The sequence below is a fragment of the Bos grunniens genome, chromosome 8 (genome assembly GCF_055505025.1).
Source record: "Bos grunniens cultivar Pamir isolate PY7600 chromosome 8, Bosgru_T2T1.0, whole genome shotgun sequence".
In the NCBI taxonomy this organism is placed as follows: Eukaryota; Metazoa; Chordata; class Mammalia; order Artiodactyla; family Bovidae; genus Bos; species Bos grunniens.
Genome location: NC_141172.1, coordinates 30431260 through 30449566, shown reverse-complemented (window position 1 = coordinate 30449566; position 18307 = coordinate 30431260). Strand labels below are relative to the sequence as shown.

At 38.8% G+C, this 18307-nt stretch overlaps 2 long non-coding RNA genes across 29 annotated transcripts in view; both read right to left on the bottom strand.

The window, feature by feature from the left end:
- Positions 1–4695, bottom strand: part of LOC147366894 (uncharacterized) — a 32732-nt gene extending 28037 nt beyond the window's left edge. Inside the window, exon 1 of the long non-coding RNA XR_015169149.1 lies at positions 3882–4695. This is a non-coding gene — a long non-coding RNA (uncharacterized LOC147366894). The remainder of the gene's footprint in view (positions 1–3881) is intronic.
- LOC147366889 (uncharacterized) overlaps positions 1–18307 on the bottom strand; it is a 1020561-nt gene that overhangs the window by 528744 nt on the left and 473510 nt on the right. The gene's annotated exons all lie outside the window — the stretch shown is intronic.

Here is an 18307-nt window from a genome sequence, read left to right as displayed (position 1 = left end):
TACTCCCATTCCAATCTTCTTCCCACTTAGATACCTAATATTTCCCCCTCTGTTGGTAGACCCTCTGTGACAGCATTTACTCCACTGTAGCCTATCATTCAGCCTGGCGTGCTGCAGTCCACGGGGTCACAAAGGCTTGGAGACAACTTAGCAACTGAGCAACCATGGTAACATACCCAGAAGGGTAATATAGGATCTACCTGGGAGGAGGGAGTCATGTCTTATATAAAATAAGACTGCTTAGCAGCCTTGAGTTTATAATGCTTAAAAAGTCACTCAACAAATATTAAAGCAATTAAATTGGCGGCACTTGAATTTTTTAATAGCTTAGTAGTTAACCGCAGTATAAAGAGGGATGAGTGCACAGCCTGCACACTTCTCATGCGTAAAATAAGGAAATTATTGATCATCAGCACTCCTTAAATCTTGCCTATGAAGGGAAACAATGCCAGGAATTGCTTCCTCGGAACCATGGTATGCCCAACAATGATGTCTCAGTGCCAGAAATGCTAATTTACCAGGGCTCGATCATCAATTGTTGAAGCCCTTCTCCTAGGAGTAATGTCACTGCATGGCAAGTTGACAATTATTTGAGGAGTTATTTCAATAACTGCACAGCTCTTTGTCTGATTAATGAAACTGCCAATGGATTTACAACTCCTGTTACGGAAATGTATCACTGGAGATTTGCTGAATGTTGTGCCATAAATTCCAGACACCTGAGAAATTACGACAGAATTTGATTAGAATGGCTACTTTCATCTTCCTTTTTTCACTAAATTCATTTCTCATTAACTACTGCTACCACTGTCTGGACTACGAGAGGGCTATTTATGACAAAATATTCTGTTTGCTAAAGCCATTCTTTCTATCCCTGTCCACACTATCTAAATTTCCTTGCAGATCATATTTAAACATGCCAATGTAGATTCAATGCATTGAATAGGGATAATGTCAAGTAGGGATAATGTCAAAGAAGAAAGTTTCCTTGGAGTCTCTAATATTTCTGGTGATTGGAGGTGTATAGAAAAAATATGCAGAAACAAAGCAGTAAGACTTAGCAGAATATAAGTTATGGCCAAATACTTTATGCATTTTTTAGGAGGCAGGCCTCAGGCTGAATGTCATTATTGCACAGGGCATGAATTACTATTCTATAACTCAAACCTCAAGATATCCAGATGAACTCAAAAGTAAAAATATTTTTGTTGTTTCTTTTAAAGTATTATATTTTAAAGGTAAGTTTGAAAAGCACTACTTTAATACAAACTAATTTCAAACTTTTATTTCCATTAATATGATGAAATAAACTATATCAAAACACCCATAAATTAGCAAAAGTTGTCTTCAATTCTACATAATCTGTAAAAATGTATATTATCACAAGTTAATAAAAAGAAGTTAACATATGTCTCCAGAGAAGGCAATGGCACCCCACTCCAGTACTCTTGCCTGGAAAATCCCATGGACCCAGGATCCTGGTAGGCTGCAGTCCATGGGTTCGCTAAGAGTCAGACATGACTGAGCGACTTCACTTTAACGCATTGGAGAAGGAAATGGCAACCCACTCCAGTGTTCTTGCCTTGAGAATCCCAGGGATGGGGGAGCCTAGTGGGCTGCTGTCTATGGGGTCGCACAGAGTCGGACACGACTGAAGCAACTTCGCAGCAGCAGCAACATAGGTCTCAAAGGTTATCAATTTGAAATAATATTTTTCCACGAACATAAAAATGTATTTTGGACTAATTAGGGAGTTAAGATTATTGATCGCCAAAGAATGGTTTGTACAAACAAAATAAAACAATATTAAGAATGCAATGATGATCAGCCTTTACAATGTGGTCTCTTTGGTACAAACCAAATAAAACGAAACCTATCTTAAAAGCTGAACAAGTACAAAGAAAACAAACATAGAATAAACCCCAGTACAAAGCAATGAAAGCAGCAATAAAATTATATAGGGACTGTAATCTGCTTTATCATATTTAGAAATAGTCAAGAAGTATATTGCAGAGATGAATTGATTTCCCTTGTTTCAACTGAAACCATGTAATATGCCTCTAAGCCTTATAATGCACACTAGAATGTACATTTTAGTGAGCATCAGATATTTTCCTCAAGTAAACAGGAGAGAAATATAGCCAGGGAGTAATGACTCGTTTGCAATAGAGGATACCTGCCTAAGACTTCCCAACTCCTGCATTAGTAGCCACATTCTAGGTACTTGTCAATCCACTTTACATATATCAGTTTGTCTCTTGTCCATAAAGATTCTATGAGTCAAGTGCTAACAGTGTCCTTGTGTTGTAATTGAGTAAACAGACACGAAGATTACAGAACTGACACTTCTTGGAGCAGCAACTTAGTCTGTCATCCTAGTTGGAGAGCCCATGCTTGTTTCCACTCTGCTACACAGACTTTAACAGCACCATTCTCCAGAGGAGCCTGTACAAAAAGCACTCAATAACACGTCTTAGTTAAATTTCCTCCAGTATGCATTTCATTCATCACAGTGATAGGAACTGACATCTCCTTGTTGTTGTAGACTATTTTTCTCTAATTTCCATTTCTCCACCGCCTATTCTTTTCCTTTCTTCACATTCTCATACTCAGTTTTTCAAAATGTTGCTTTTTTAACTTGCAAGAATAAAGCCCTGATAATTTCAGAAGTATTTCAAGTAAAAAGAAATTACTCATCGTTGGTACTTATGTGGTTTAGCTGGGACAAATGGAACCATATTCTTTAGCTGGAATAGGCAGTAGTTACTTAGGAAATCAGCTATTTATCTTTCATTTTAATATGCTGTGAACTAGAAGAGGAATACTTTGAATTCAAAAAAGTGTTGGTGATTTTTATGGCATTACACAATCACCACTAAACATACATTGAAAATTCAAGGCAGCAACACATGAAATTTATCTTTCTCTTTCTATGAACAAATCTTCTGAGTGCTGTATGGAGAAATCACCACCAGTCAAAATGGGGAAATCCCATCAGCAAAACAGATTTGCTATTAACTTTTTAATAAAACTATAATTAATAGTCCCTTTATGCTCACTCAGTCATGTTCAGTTCTTTGCAATCCTATGGCATGTAGCCTACTGGGCTTCTCTGTCCATGAGATTTCCCAGACAAGAATACAGGAGTGGGTTGCCATTTCCTACTCCAGGGAAATAGTCCCTTTATAGGACTTTTTTTTTTTTTAAAAATAGTCCCTTTATAGGGCTAATAAAGCTAATAGTGGAAGAAAGAAAAAAATAGCAAGCAATATAGTCATATTATAAAATCTGAGAGAACTTCCAGCTAAAAAAAAATTGAAATTCTAGTTCAAAGAACAGATTTCCCTTCCTCAATTTCTGAAGCCTAAAGAGAAAGTTTAAAAAGCAGGGGAAAAATGATATATGTTTTTGTGTTGTAAGTGTGATGGGTCCTCTCTAATGAGACACTTGGCATAAACAGAACATCCTGAACTCCTTTATTCAGAAGTGGGATTAGAGAAAACACAAAGATCCTCCAGAAAGCCTCAAAACTCTCAGAAACAAAACTCATGGCATTTCTAAACTTCATGAGCATGGAATTCTTCTCAGCAGGGACACCGGTTCAGAATTAGAGAATGGAAACAAAGCAACTAAAAGAAAAATAAAGCAAACCAGGCAAATTTACCCAATAGACCTCGGCAGTCATTGAATAAAATGAAGACTTTTTAGAAATGCCAAACAAGGGTACTAAAATTCCCCATATAAATTTCACTGGAGCCCCACTATCTTGTAAGCAAAAGAGCTCATTTTGCATAGTTCCTAACACACAAAGTAAAAAAAAAAAAAATTATACACGCATTTCACTGGGCTCAGGGTACCATGCTAAATAAAGTTTTACTCACCCCTGCTGAGATGGTCAAGAAAATGCACCTTTCACGGTACTGTGAGAAACAAACTTGTTCTGGGAGCCCCAATGTCCCTGAAGAGTTCCAAGATTCTCTCTACAGCCCAAATCTTACTTGGGAAAACTTAAATACAAGGGGAGTAATTAGATCCTGGTGTAGAAGGGGCCAGGTGCAGGCACTCTACTGCCAAAGGCAGGTGTACCTGATTACCTTAATGAGCAGAGTTAAAGCAGCAATCAGTATTATCTGACTCAAGCAGGCCTGCAGTATTGAGTAGTTGCTCACGGTGTTCCTAGAAGTAACATATACAGTTCAGTTCAGTCGCCCAGTCGTGTCCGACTCTTTGCGACCCCATGAATTGCAGCATGCCAGGCCTCCCTGTCCATCACCAACTCCTGAAGTTCACTCAGACTCACATCCATCAAGTCAGTGATGCCATCCAGCCATCTCATCCTCTGCCGTCCCCTTCTCCTCCTGCCCCCAATCCCTCCCAGCAGCAGAGTCTTTTCCAATGAGTCAACTCTTCGTATGAGGTGGCCAAAGTACTGGAGTTTCAGCTTTAGCGTCATTCCTTCCAAAGAACACCCAGGACTGATCTCCTTTAGAATGGACTGGTTGGATCTCCTTGCAGTCCAAGGGACTCTCAAGAATCTTCTCCAACACCACAGTTCAAAAGCATCAGGAAGCCTACTAAATTCTTCCTGGATCTCCATGAGCAAAAAAATTCCTGGTTGAATGAATAAAAGTCTAACTTGAATCATAAAATTAGAGCCTCACAGTATATTATTCGATTCCTAGAACTTAGCGCTTAATAGACCCAGAACCGCTTCCATGAGGAGGAGGCTGGGTCTCTTTAAAGAAAGATCCTGAGGTACCACCAAAAATTTACTCTGTTAAACTTTCACCCAACCTTTTGGAAAGCACCAAAAGCCTCTGCTAGGGAAACTGTGCACTGGGAAAAAAAAGGAATAATCAGGTCTTCCAAGGACTAGAGGAAACTGCCCCTGAACTGACAATGATTCCAAGAGCCCCCCAAACATCACTGTGCCCCATCAATCACATTAGGGGCTTATGGAGGTCAGATTGAGGGAGTTAAAGCTTGTGGCCCTATAAGGAGGAGGTGAACATACTCACTCATACTTTCCCTAAGCCTTGTGCAACAGTGTATTTTGCCCGAGCACTGGCCTTTCTTTAGGTTGGGAACTAAGGATCACACAGCACAATGTCTTATGGAAATACTTTTCTTAGGCTCTATGTTAGTGATTATTATTGAAACAAATCTTGACCAGAACCTGTTTCTCAAGACTTGTACCCCTGATTACATAACAACAGTGTATCTTGCCCAGAGATATCACCCAGAACCAGTTCTCCCTGGCTAATCTTGTAGGAAGCTGTCTCAGGATTTATGCCTTGGGAAAGGGTATTGTGGAACTCTTAGAACCTTGAGGTATTATTTTTATCTATTCTCAGCAGCCTGTTGAGAAGCACGTAAGGCCCTGCTTAAACTAGTGAGGCAGGTATTCTCCTACCACCTTCTGATGTCTACATCAGAAGCTTTATCTGTCACTTTCACTTTAAATAAAAATTTACACAAAACTGAATGATTGAAACTGTCTTTGGTCCCAGAGTTAAATCTTCTCCTTCGGAGACCACGAATCCACAGCACTATTCACCAGTCAACTGCTAAGGTATCAAGGTCATCAACCGTTTTACCACAGGTCTATCTGCACAGTGATTCAGTGGGTCTTTGAACCCATCCTATTTCTCAACTTCTTGGATGAATAACTGGAATAGATACAATCAGCAGCTGTCAAAATCTCCACATTAGTTACCCGATCTGTGGAGTGAGGGTTACCAGGGTGAGAATGACCAAATGGAAGCCACTATAACTGCCTCTACATAGCAAACTAGTAAACCTAAAGCAATACCACATATCTGAAGGAACTGCAGAGATTAATGCTATCATCAGACTCAAAGGATGCAGGAGTGTTGACTCCCACAATATCATCACTCAACTCACCTATTTGGTCTGTGTAAAAGATGGATGGACACAAAAGAACTGACAATGGATAACTGTCAACTTAATCAGGCAGTGATTCCAACCATAGTGGCTGTATCAGCTGTGGTTTCATTGTTTGAGCAGGTTTTGTTGTTGTTGTTCCATTGTAAAGTTGTGTACCATTCTTTTGTGACCCCATGGACTGTAGCCCACCAGGCTCCTCTGTCCAAGAGATTTCCCAGGCAAGAATACTGAAGTGGGTTGCCATTTCCACGTCCCGGCCATCTTCCTGACCCAGGAATCAAACCCAGGTCTCCTGCACTGGCAGGCAGTTTCTTTACCATCTGAGCCACCAGGGAGGTTAACACGTCCCTTTGTATCTGGTATGCAACTATTGATCTGGCAAATGAATCTTTTCCCATCCTTGTAAATATGGTCCACCAGAATCAACTGGAATTCAGCTGTCAAGGGCAGCAATACACTTCCACTCTTTTATATCAGCGGGTATATCAGTTCTCTGGCCTGAGGTCATAATTTAATTTACAGGAATCTTTATCACTCTTCCTTTTCACAAGATATCATGCTGGTCCATTTCATTGGTTATATTATGCTGATTGGATCTAGTGATCAAGACATAGCAACTACTCTAGACTTACTGATAAGACATTCCCATGACAGAGTTTGGGAAATAAATCTAAGAAACACCATGGGGGGACCTCTACCCAAGAGATATTTCTAGGGGTCAATGGTATGGGGCATGTTGAAATATCCCTTCTCAGGTGGAGGAGAAGTTGCTTCCTCTGACACCCTCACACATAACCTAAAAAGCGGCAAATGCCTAGTGAGTCTTTTTGGATTCTGTTAAACAAACATATTCCTCATTTTGGCATGTCACCGTGGCCCAATTACCAAGTGACCCCCAAAATTGCTAGTTTTGAGTGGGGCCCAGAACAGAAGAGGGCTCTGCAACAGGTCCAGGTTGCTGTACCAGCTGCCTTGCCACTTGGGCCATGAGATCCAGCAGATTCAATGGTGGCTGAAGTATTAACAGCAGGTAGGGATGCTGTCTGGGGCCTCTGGCAGGCTCCTATAAATGAGCTATGGCTCAGACCCTTAGGATTTTGGAGCAAAACCCCAAATCACGTAACTACTCTCATGTTCAGAAACAGTTATTTGTCTGCTACTATACCTTATAGATGAAGGCCAACTTTGGCCACCTGATGCAAACAGCCAACTCACTGGAAAAGACCCTGATGCTGGGAAAGATGGAGGGCAGGAGGAGAAGAGGGTGGCAGAGGATGAGATGGCTGGATGGCATCACCAATTCAATGGACCTGAACTTAGGCAAACTCTGGGAGATGGTGAGGGACAGGGAGGCCTGGCATGCTGCAGTCCATGAGATTGCAAAGAGTTGGACACAACTTGGTGACTGAACAACAACAGATCTTATAGAGACTAAACATCTAATGATGGGCTACCAAGATGGCGTGTAACCTGAGCTGCCCATCAGGAACTGGATATTATCTGACCCACAAAGCCGTAAAGTTGGGCATGTACAGCAGCACTGCATCGTCAAATGCAAATGATACATACATGACTGTGCCCAAATGGGCCCTAAAATTATAGGTAAATTACACGAAGAAGTGGCCCATGTCCCCATGGTTCCCTCTCCTGCCACACTGCCTTGTCTCTCCCCTGCATCCTCATGGGGAGTTCCCTACGATTGGCTGACAGAGGAATAGATGATTTGGGCCTGGTTCACAGATGGTTCTGCATGTATGCATGCACCACCCCAAAGTGGACAGCTGTAGCACTCCATCCCCTCTCTGGGATAATCTTAAAGGAGAATGGTGAGGGGAAATCCTCCCAGTGTGCAGAATTTCAATCAGTGTATCTGGTTGCCTAATTTGATAGAAAGGAGAAATGGCCCAGATATGAAATTGTATATTAATTCATTCAAGGAGCAATAGTGTGGCTGGATAGTCACAGATTTGGAGGGAACACGACTGGAAAATTGGTGACAAAGAAATCCAGGAAAGAAGTATATAGACTGAGTTCTCTGAACGGGAAAAATCCTGAAGATACCTATGTCCCGTGACTTCAGAAGACTATTTTAATAATAAGAGGATAGGATGACCTGTTTTATGAATACCAGTCAGCTTCTTTCTCCAGCTATGGGCTCATGAACAAAGCTTCCATGGTGGCAGAGATGGAAGCTATGCATGGGCTCAGCAACAAAGACTTCTACTCAGCAACATCAGCATGGATACAGTCACTACTGTGCACCCAGTCTTTCAACAGCAGAGAACAGCACTGAGTCCCTCATTGGCCCCACTCACTGGGATGATCAGTCAACCAGCTGGTGGCACACTGATCACACAGCTTGACTTTCCTTACAGAAGATGCAATGTTTTGTTCTCACTAGAATAGACACATACTCTAGACACAGATTTGACATCCTTGCATGCAATACTTTCTACCAAAATGACTTACAGAAAGCCTCATCCACCATCATGGTATTCCACATAGTATTGCTTCTGCTCAAGGAACTCACTTCTCAGCAAATGAAGTTCAGCAATGGGCCCATGCTTTTAAAATGCACTGGTCTTACCATGGCCCCCACCATCCTGAAGAGGCTGGTTTGATAGAATGATGGAATGGTCTTTTGAAGACTCAGTTACAGTACCAGCTAGGTGGTATATCTTGTAGGGCTGGGGTAAGATTCTCCAGTAGGCTGTACATGTGCTGAATCAGCACCCAATATTTCTATTAGGTAGAAATACTATTTCTCACACAGCCAGATTCCCAGGTCCAGGAAGCAATGGGTAGAAATAGAATGGCACTATTCATTATAATTCTTAGATACTCATTAGCAGAATCATTGCTTCCTGCTTCTATGACATACAAAGATGAATATATATCAGATACTTTTGTTTTCTCTCTTCTAATATTCCCTTTATCATATAAGATGTATTGACTTTATACTATAGTACTTAAGACTTGCTAATTTTATATCCTAGCATTTAAGTTACAGGATACCAAGGAGAATAAATACCTCTCAACAACTCTACACACCTCCTCTTTAGAGAAACAGTGACTGCATTTTTGGTTGTATACAGCATATTTGTATCATGTTAGGATAATCTTGGTCTTGTTATTATCTTTATTTTGAGATTAAGTCTGGTTTGAGAAGATGCATATTGTATCAAGCTGACAAAGGGTAGCCTTGTGAGAGTTAATGTGTCAACTTGACTGGATCATGGAAAGCCCAGAAATCTGGCTAAACGTTATGTCTGAGTGTGTCTTTCATTATTTCTGAAAGATACTAACATGTCGATCAGTAGACTGAGTAAAGCAGGTGGCTCTCCCAGTGTGGGCAGGCAGCATCTCATCCACTGAGTTTCCTCAGCAGAACAAAATGGTAGAGGAGTGTTGAAATCATACTCTGCCTAACTGGACGAACTGAGATAGTGATCCTCTGTATTAGACACTCCTGGTTCTCAGATCTTTGGACTTGGACTGGAACCCATAGATGTCTGGCTTTTCTGAGTTTCCAGCTCACAGACATGGAACTTCTCAGCCTCCATAGCTGTGAGTCAAGTCCTTATAATAAAACTCATTCTAGACATATATATGTTCTACTCACAACCCTGACATAGTTTTTATCTCATATACTCTACACACAGCCTTAACTGTCAGCCTCTTGCTATGTAGCTTTAGGTGCAATGTAATACTACATATCTTTACTTTTACCTGAGCTATTTCCAGTGAAGACAAAATATTTAGGAAGAGAAAAATATAGACTATTCTTACATGTATCTAAATGGAGCCATTTTAAAACTTTTTACTATTATAGCACTCTTAAGAAAGCCCTTGATTACCAAAAGACACATGAGGTCTAGGACTGTAACATTAGTGTACTTCTAGAAAATCCTGTGACATCATTAAATCACAACTAGATATTTTATAAGACTGGAAATTATTTACATCAGACTTGAACCAAATCATCTCAGGGCAGGACAAGGTGTGATCTAGTGAACCATTTTCAGTGTGAAAGACAGGCACCATCTCTTACAATAACTTCAAATAACCCCTTAAAAATGAACCTATGTAAAGAATACTCTTTTAGACAGGCTTTACGTGCTGGGAACTGTCCTTACTTCAGATGACCTAGATGGGACCTACGTGGTCCTTTTCTGGAGGACAGATACTAGAGCCTGAAGTACAAAAAGACATGTTAAAGCATGTTTGCTGGAGAGCCAAGTTGTTGAATCTGTCTCTCTTCCATCCCAAAACAAAGCAAAACTTTTCTAAATCAGAACTGGTCTCCTAATAGTCTACTGTTCTTTCCTTTTCCTCAAAAATTTTCACAGTCTCCACATGAATGCACTTCAGTTCTATCCTTTAGGGTTTTAGATTCAATATTACCAACTCAGGGTAGTCTTCTATGGCCCTCAAACTAAAGGAGTGTGCACTTTCATTATTTTCTATCCCAAATATATGTGTTTTAAAGCATTCACATATGTATGGGTCAGCTAACTGAAAGAATTCACAAGCTTCTATAACATATACTAAGCTAAGTCTTTAATAAAGATAAAGTGTGTAATGCTGCTAGTGGTAAAGAATTAACTACCAGTGCGGGAGATGTAAGAGACACAGGTTCAATCCCTGAGTCAGGAAGATCCCCTGAAGGAGGGCGTGGAAACACACTCAAGTATTCTTGCCTGGAGAATTCCATGAACAGAGGAACTTGGTGGACTACAGTCTAGGGGTCACAAAGAGTTGGACACGACTGAAGTGACTGAGCATGCACAAAAAGGGTGTTGTATAGCAAGGACAAAGAAAACAAAGACAAACATCAATGTAATTTGATACGTTCAGAAGCCATGTCCTGGACCATTTTGTTGTAACTCTGGGCCTTAATCCCCATCCTTTTTATCTTCAGATTGTAAACCACCATGATCCATGCAAGATACTCCTGTCTCAAGGCACAAGTTAACTATTCTTTTACTGGTCACTTGGCTAAAGCCAGTTTTTGGAACCCAACTGCCAAATACCAATCTATAAAATTTTAACAAACAATGTAAATAAGATGTTATAAGATGCCTCCAGAGGAGTCCTGGACTTCATACTGCATATCATAAATCACTATTTGGTACATTGCATTCTTATCCTGGCCAAGGTTCAGTGCCAGACTTCTGTCATCCCTAAAGATAAGCATAATGTTACCACATACCAGCTGCAAAGTAACCACATCAGCCTTCAATTATCTTATTACTTTTGGGTCTATATATAAATCCTATTATTTATTGTTCGTAGGACCTATTGTTGTATCATCCATTGTTTGTAAGACCTAGAACCAGAAAAAAAATGAAGGCCTCAAGCTAATGATCTGTCTCATTCTTTTTTCACTTCCAATCCTTCGAATACCAGATCCATGACCCATTAACACCGTTAGGCCTCAGAGTGTGAACATCATCAGGTACTGGGTGAACCTCAAAGTACTGATCCAGGGGAGAGTCTGAAATAGGCATTGGAAGGAAGCAGTTTAAGGTCATTTTTACAGGGAGTATTGGAGTCCTGGTTATCCACAGTATGACCTCCTTTGTACTAGGCATGTGGTTCTATACACTTGACTCTGTATTTTCTGCTTAAGTGGGGGCAGAGCCAAAGGAAGACCTAGGTGTGGCCCTCTAAAAGAACAGGAATTAAAGTAGGGGCCCTAGGTGCCAGGTCTATTACCAATAATATTTGTTTCTTGGGTTTTAATATTAGAAGCCTACATAACAGCCAGGACTATGATAGTTTTTTTGCAATCATGAGTCCTGTGGTCAGCATGTTTTATAGTAGGCACCTAACTAAGGATGAATGGATGGCTGATTGAATGGATGGATGAATGGATGGATGAATTGACAGCAGCAAAATAACTTCTGAGAATATAAATCTGTTTCAGTCTTGTCATTTTTGAATGTGACATTGGAATAAAGAATATAGTTAGGAATAGAAAAACTATAGATTAACATGTAAACTCAGTTCTTATAAACAAATTGCTATTATTAATAGAGATATTTATGGATTCAAATCAGCTGTATGACTTGAGAAGTTAGCTGTATAATTCATGTCACTGACAAACCTAATGAATTAATGATATAACTTGAATATTGGAGATACAACTTAGAATTTCACTGCATGTTTTATTTAAAATTCGATGCACTCTGCAAATAAATCTTTAAAATATACTCCTAAATCAAACTGTAAATAAAAATGTAAAGAATAGCAGTCTGTAGGAATGAGAAGGAAAGATGATTAAATCACCATAGGTATTCAACTTGCATGGAAAAGAGAGGAAGTTTGAAATGAGAAGGACAGAGAAAGACTAACAAGAGAGGAAGCAGAAAGAGAAATCGATCATTATCTCATGTCACCACCATCGGTATTGACTATGCTTGGGCACTCTGTATTTTGCATTATCCTAGATGCCATGAGACAGTTCTGTCAACTCCAGTGTCGATGAATCATCTGGAGATGGAAGTAGGCCAGATAGGAGAGAACTTGGTTGTCCAGAAAAGTTACTTGGGCTATTTGTGATGAACAAAAACAAAACCAAACAAACAAACAAAATAAACACTTCTAGGTGAGATGCTACTGTAGCAATGATTCAAATGGTTCAGGTTCTAAAAGAATCCTCGTGAATATTGTTCCTATAGTCTGTACATGTTCGTCTCCCTCCAACTTTGACTCTCCTTGGGATATAGACCCTACCTCTTCCAACTACCTCTTTTGGAAACCGAAATTTGAACATTCTACAATTAAGATCAATGTTTTCTCTAGTGATTTATTTCTTCTGTAATTTGCTTATCCTCATCAATCACAATTTAATTTTCTGTTTAAGTCCAACCCCCATTCTGCTATTCCTTATACAGCTCAACATTCACCAAAGAGGAGAACAAAGAAGTCTTGAAGACATTCAATAAGTCTTTATTCTTTTTTCAGGTACTCAGTACAGATATTTCACTCTAATTTCTTACAAATGCCACAAACCTGATATAAAACCCTTAGTGAAGTATAATAGTAAGATTTTCCTAGTTTCTGTTTGTTTTTCACTTTTCTTTTTCTCACTTAGTTTTCTCCAGTTGGCTTCATGGATTTAGTTCCAACAGGAAAGGAATATAAGTAGAATTTATCTTCATGAAATATATTACCTCATTTTTTTTGGTAAACTTATTTGTTAGCAAATAAACGTTTGAAAACACAGAATGAGATTTTTAAATCATTAAAAAGATTGGTTTCCAATTTAGAATGACATAATTTTTCTTAAAACAATATATTACCACTTGTAATCCTAGACACAGCTAGGTAAATTGAGAGGTCCAATTAAGATACTCTATTCTCATCTGCCACCATGCTAATGCTTAAAGCCTTTCTTGGTATGCAAGGCTTTAAACCACATACTCCTGGCCTACCCAATTCCACAAGGTCCAACGGATTCATCTCATCGCAAAGCCCATTTACCCCTCGGGCAATAACCCTTATTGTCCATATCATCATTTATCATCGTTTGTCTATCAATACTGATTACCAATTGACTCTCCTTCTACTCTTGTATTACAATAGTTTTCAAATGCTGTCCTAACAAGTGTATTATCTCTTGTGCTATGCTGTGCTCAGTTGCTCAGTCATGTTGAACTCTTTGCGACGCTATGAACTGTAGCCCACCAGACTCTGTCCATGGACTTTCCAGGCAAGAATACTGGAGTGGATTGCCATTTCCTGCTCCAGGGGATCTTCCGGGTCCAGGGATTGAAACTGTGTCTCTTGAGTCTCCTGCACTGGCAGGTGGATTCCTTACCACTACACTTCCTGGGAAGCCCATTTATTTTTCTTACTATATCATAAGTATTGTTTCATTAACCAGTTCATAAGCTATATCTTGGGACCTTACTTCCTATTTCTTAATCCTGCATAACACTGAAGAAAGCCACAAACACAGTGGCAAATCACCTTTTAAATTTTGACATTTTAGTTACCAAAACATTTGGAAAATGGTTTATATTTTGAAAACTGACTTTATATACACTAGCCTGTTCAGTCCTTTTTAAAACTTTTTATCAGTCACATATTAGAGATGATAAAAAAAGAGAACTCTAGGAAGGTTGGGTTACACAATAAGTGAAGAGACAAGAAGCAAATCAAAACAGTAAGACTCCCAGGGCAGTGACCTTTCTGCACTATTTGGGAAAAACACAAGAACTGCCTACCTCTGTACTGGGGTTGGATATGAAAGTAACAGCAGGGCTTAATGAAGTTCAGCCAACAATGCACAGGTGTGGGCTGGGTGAGTGGATGAAAATAACACAGTCAGAGAAGGGCAGCCGCTGTGTCTCTATCATGCACTCACTTTGCAAGTAGTTACAATTGTATCTCTGCTAACTTTAAGGTGATTGTATTAATATTTAGTGATACATATGTAATACCTAAAATACATATAATAAAAAAAAAACGAGAAAAATCACCAGTTGAGAGGGGGGAAACCAGGTGACATTTATGGTATTATGGTATATATACCCACACAAATGTTTATTTATTGTCTTGTGTAGATCTCTTCTAAATAGCTATGAGGATGAATACACTCATTATAAAGAAAGGCTGCAGGTATATTTGGAGATGGGAAAGCCATATAAAACCTGCATTATTTATAAAGATGAAAACTAATTTTTCACTGGTGTGTGTTGCAAGATAAAATGGTCATCACTGTTTTCTCTCTGCATGGCACAGGCTAGTGCTGCTTTCTTCATTTATCAGATAATAAAATTGTTATGCCTCAGGTGATAAACAAAACTAATGGCACAAATAGAAATGAGCCTGGACCATTTAACTGCCAGTTGTCTATTTCTGCTATAAAATAAAATTCCATTTTTGAAAGCAGCATCCTGACTCAAAGGCATCCTGATTACATATACACACTGATGTCTTTCTTTTATGCAAAACTGACTGGTGTCAAGTCAAGCAAATACACACTAAAAACACTCTGCTGTTCCTTCTGGGTTGATTGATAAAAAGCTATTGCACTAAAGGTAAAAGTTTTCTTATTTTTATATAATCCAACCTTATGTGTCTGAATAAAAGAAATACAGTGGATGGTGTTTAACACACTGGGGATTTAGCTCTCCCTTGAAAAACACTTACCATATGAAACCACAGAAAGTTCTTCTTAAACATGCCTTTGATTAAAGATAATACATAATGATGAATTGATATTAAATTTCTGCTAAATGTTTCATTAATTCTGTATTGCTATTAAGCTAATACCAGCAATCATGTTCGGGTTCTGCCTGATTATCCATCAAAGTGCTATATACCACTTCTACACTGTTAAGCCCCAGAATCATGCTTTACTAGGTCCATTATAGGTCTTTACAAGGTCCATTCTCTATTCCATGTTTGGCTTTTCTCTGATAAGTAATTTGTATAATTTTTAGACTTTTTTATTGTATTTATTACCCCATACATTCATTAGCATTCTCTAGTCTGTAATTTTCAGTCATCCAATTGGCTTTAGCTTTATATCTTTATGAGCTTCCCTGGTGGCTCAGATGGTAAAGAGTCTGCCTGCAATGCAGTAGACCTGAGTTCGATCTCTGGTTCAGGAAGATCTCCTGGAGAAGGGAATGGCAACCCACTCCAGTATTCTTGCTGGGAGAACTCCACGGACAGAGAATCCTGGTGGGCTACAGTCATGGGGTCACAAAGAGTTGGACACCTGAACAGCTAACACTTTCACTTGACTTTCTATGTTTTTATTATATTTCTAACCCTGCCTTTGCTGTTATGTGAAAGCCATGTGTAAAACTCAAAGCAGAGGTTAAATGACTTTGCGTAACATAACTCTTAAAGTTCTGTTGTGCTGCTGCTGCTGCTGCTAAGTCGTTTCAGTTGTGTCTGACTCTGTGAGACCCCAGAGATGGCAGCCCACCAGGTTCCCCCGTCCCTGGGATTCTCCAGGCAAGAACACTGGAGTGGGTTGCTGTTTCCTTCTCCAATGTATGAAAGTGAAAAGTGAAAGTGAAGTTGCTCAGTCGTGTCCGATTCTTAGCAACCCCATGGACTGCAGCCTACCAGGCTCCTCCATCCATGGGATTGTCCAGGCAAGAGTACTGGAGTGGGGTGCCATTGCCTTCTCCTCTGCTGTGCTAACTAGATCAATTTAAGCTAAGATTTTAAAATAATATGTGCATAATGCACAAAACTACTAAAACGCAGAAAAGCAAATAAGAAAAATGTCACAAACACCAGAGATAATAATTGGTATTATTTCTGGTACATGGCATGTCTACAATATGTATTGACAGTCTTTTACTTATATTTGTACATCTTTACATTTATATAACACACATTATCATATAGTTTTATTTGCTTTTATACATAGCAATTAATTGTTTAATATTTTACATACTGTTATATTTTCCTTTATCACTGCAAAGAAGTGACTCATTAGAAGAAACCCTGATGCTTGGAAAGATTGAAGGCAGGAGGAGAAGGGGATGACAGGGGATGAGATGGTGGTTGGATGGCATCACGTACTCGATGGACCTGAGTTTGAGCAAGCTCCAGGAGTTGGTGATGGACAGGGAAGCCTGGCGTGCTGCAGTCCATGGGGTCGCAAAGAGTCGGACACAACTGAGCAACTGAACTGAACTGATTTATCACAGGCATTGCCTAATTTCAACAAGCATTCTTCTACAACACTGTATGTGCCAGTATCTTATTGGCTTCTTGGTCATTCCTCCAACATATTCCAGTCTCAGACTTTTGAACTTGCCATTCCTTCAGCCTGAGATTCTATTTTCCACAAATATTATCATCCCATGGTCTCTTGCTTCTTTCAGGCCTCTGTCAAATATTACATTTCACAAAACCCTTCCTTGGAGAACCCTATCTAAACAATGAGCTCCAATATGCTATTCATTCTCACTACATTCTTCACCATGACACCAGACACTACCTGATATGGTATATTGTCTATTTTCTATTATATGTCATATAATCATTGGTTTGTTTCCTACCTCTCTCATCAGAATGTAAGGCACCAAAGGTACAGGCTTTGTATGTTTTGTTTACTATTCTTTCTCCAGTACTTAAGACATTTAAACCACAAAGTAAAAATTAATTTTATATATCAATAAATTAATATATTACTCCAACACGCTTTGATAAATAATTTCAATAGTCCAAAAACTTACTTTCCTGTAGAATTTCCCAAGTTATTTTCTAATGGAAAGTAGGAAAAATTGCAACATCAAATCCCTCCAACAATTTCTCTACTTGAACAGAGTTTAAGTGTTTTATTGTGATTAGAAAGGGTTAAGTTCATCTATCACAGAAAATGGAAGTTTAGAAACTTTCCCTAGTGTGGCTTATTGTTCCTTGATAACTTGCTGGAGGATGAATAGCAGCTATACCAATAGATGTATAGGCTGCTAGCTTCAATTCTAGTTTCCATATATCCCTGTGTTTTATTACAGATTATTCAATATTTTTGCAAGCACCTAGAGGACAGTTCCTGTAGGGCTTTTATTTTTTTAAAATTATTGTTATATTGGCTTATTATTCTTGTTCTTTTTAGAAAAATGAAAAATCAGAATAATAGTAAATGCTCAACAAATATTTAGTTATTTATCACTTGCTAATTACCCCAATTCTGGGTTCCAAAATCTCAGTGAATATAAAAAGCAACAGAAAGTAGAAAAGAGTGTATTTCAGCAGAAAACTTCAGGAAATTTTAGTTGAGTTGTAAAAATTATCTTGCTAGGATATACTTCTCCCTACATTAAACTGTGATATTCAATTCAGCAGGAAATCATCTATTATCCATGATAACACAGATTTTAAAATTTTATCACTATAAAATAAGTACATGAGGCAGTATCCTTTAACTACAAAGATGAAGAGTGAGGCCATATAATGTTAAGCTCAAGTTTTTTGGATATAGACTCCTTGGGTCACATTTCTCTGTATCTATTATTCAGAAATAATAATCTTACTTATACCTGACTTTGAATAAGTGACCCAACAGTTGTCCTATTTCCTTAGGAAATAGGCTTATAATAAAGCCAATATAACAATAAGCCAAATCATAACCTAATATAACAATAATTTAAGTTGTCCCAGGTTCCTCATAGAGAAAATATTAATAGCATCAACATTAATATGAATACTAATAGTACTTTCCTCAGAGGGTCATTGGAAGATGAGTTAAAACATGTAAAAGGCTTAAAATAAAATACTATACCTGAGACATAGTGTTTACTAGTACATACTACGTGGTAAATGTTTTGTGCCTTGGGCCAAGTCATTTCAGTCGTGTCCGACTGTGTGACCCTATAGACTGTAGCCCACCAGGCTCCTCTGTCCACGGGATTCTCCA